This window comes from Schistocerca serialis, unplaced genomic scaffold (assembly GCF_023864345.2).
Source record: "Schistocerca serialis cubense isolate TAMUIC-IGC-003099 unplaced genomic scaffold, iqSchSeri2.2 HiC_scaffold_1196, whole genome shotgun sequence".
In the NCBI taxonomy this organism is placed as follows: Eukaryota; Metazoa; Arthropoda; class Insecta; order Orthoptera; family Acrididae; genus Schistocerca; species Schistocerca serialis.
Genome location: NW_026047399.1, coordinates 50001 through 52500, shown reverse-complemented (window position 1 = coordinate 52500; position 2500 = coordinate 50001).

Sequence of the window (2500 nt, the reverse complement as noted above, 5' to 3'; positions counted from 1 at the left end):
CGTCGGCCGGCGCGCCTGCCACTGGCCGCCCCCACCAGCCGGCTGTAGCGCGTGCGCCCACGCACCGCGCGGCCAGCACGCCGGGAGGCCCCCCCTCACCGGCCGGGGACGGTCCCACCCAGCCACCGCCGCGTATCGCTTCACACCCAGATGCCATTCACGTTCGTGGGCATGGTGGGTATCGCTGGAACAACCGGTTGGTAGCTCAACCGATCGTCGCCATCACTGATTCACCTCTAGCGAGAAGAACCGCACCACAACGGTTTACCAGTTGTTCATTTGCGTAACGTCACCAGCAAACGTAGGCGTCCATCGCCATTTGCAAATTCAACGATTGTTGCATGCCTGTGTCAGGTGTCACGACACACTGTCTGCCCACATACACGCAACAACATGTGCACGCTTCGCGAACACGTGGAAGGTGGCCCCCGTACGTATGCGATGTCCATTGCGCGAACGACTGTCAACCGGCCTCTGTCGCATGTCGCAGATGTGGAACGCAGTGCACCATGCTATCACGGTGTGTGAGAAGAGACGACTACGTCTGACAACACGCGCCACTACATCAACAGACGGCTCATGCTGATCGCCATCCAGGGCATACCACACTGCAATCCAGCTCTTATAGGGAGACGACACGTAGCTGAGTGCACAACATTTGGACCGCATGGTTCGCCGTTGTTGGCGCAGTCGTTGTACGGTCACATGTACCACGATGTATCATTCAGTACATGAGGACCAATGTGCAGTACAGTGTGTGATTTGGACGTACAACATCAGCGGACAGTTGACACAGGCCGTACCACAGCGTAGGCTAAGTGCTTCGCCATGCGAATGCCAATGAACAACTGCAAATGCCAATGAACAACTGCAAAGGGCATTGAGCATGTACGTCCTGCTGCCATCCACATTACAGTGTATAGCTGCAAGGTGTTTAACATGAAGCGATACACTGGGGACCGGGCAGTGCGAGTAGCAAACTATATTGCGGGGGTTGCAGTTGGGCAACACTACACTAATTTAACGCGTCGTATGACAATTACAGAGCAGGTTAAGGCCCAACGTGTGTTGGGTTAAGGCCCAACGTGTGTTGGGTTAAGGCCCAACGTGTGTTGGGTTAAGGCCCAACGTGTGTTGGGTTAAGGCCCAACGTGTGTTGGGTTAAGGCCCAACGTGTGTTGGGTTAAGGCCCAACGTGTGTTGGGTTAAGGCCCAACGTGTGTTGGGTTAAGGCCCAACGTGTGTTGGGTTAAGGCCCAACGTGTGTTGGGTTACAGCACAATGTGGGTTACGTTAAGGCGCAATATAGGTTACGTTAAGGCGCAATATAGGTTACGTTAAGGCGCAATATAGGTTACGTTAAGGCGCAATATAGGTTACGTTAAGGCGCAATATAGGTTACGTTAAGGCGCAATATAGGTTACGTTAAGGCGCAATATAGGTTACGTTAAGGCGCAATATAGGTTACATTAAGGCGCAATATAGGTTACGTTAAGGCGCAATATAGGTTACGTTAAGGCGCAATATAGGTTACGTTAAGGCGCAATATAGGTTACGTTAAGGCGCAATATAGGTTACGTTAAGGCGCAATATAGGTTACGTTAAGGCGCAATATAGGTTACGTTAAGGCGCACTATAGGTTACGTTAAGGCGCAATATAGGTTACGTTAAGGCGCAATATAGGTTACGTTAAGGCGCAATATAGGTTACGTTAAGGCGCAATATAGGTTACGTTAAGGCGCAATATAGGTTACGTTAAGGCGCAATATAGGTTACGTTAAGGCGCAATATAGGTTACGTTAAGGCGCAATATAGGTTACGTTAAGGCGCAACATAGGTTACGGTAAGGCGCAACATAGGTTACGGTAAGGCGCAATATAGGTTACGTTAAGGCGCAATATAGGTTACGTTAAGGCGCAATATAGGTTACGTTAAGGCGCAATATAGGTTACGTTAAGGCGCAATATAGGTTACGTTAAGGCGCAATATAGGTTACATTAAGGCGCAATATAGGTTACATTAAGGCGCACTATAGGTTACGTTAAGGCGCAATATAGGTTACGTTAAGGCGCAATATAGGTTACGTTAAGGCGCAATATAGGTTACGTTAAGGCGCAATATAGGTTACGTTAAGGCGCAATATAGGTTACGTTAAGGCGCAATATAGGTTACGTTAAGGCGCAATATAGGTTACGTTAAGGCGCAATATAGGTTACGTTAAGGCGCAATATAGGTTAGGTTAAGGCGCAATACAGGTTACGTTAAGGCGCAATATAGGTTAGGTTAAGGCGCAATATAGGTTAGGTTAAGGCGCAATACAGGTTAGGTTAAGGCGCAATACAGGTTACGTTAAGGCGCAATATAGGTTAGGTTAAGGCGCAATACAGGTTAGGTTAAGGCGCAATACAGGTTAGGTTAAGGCGCAATACAGGTTAGGTTAAGGCGCAATACAGGTTAGGTTAAGGCGCAATACAGGTTAGGTTAAGGCGCAATACAGGTT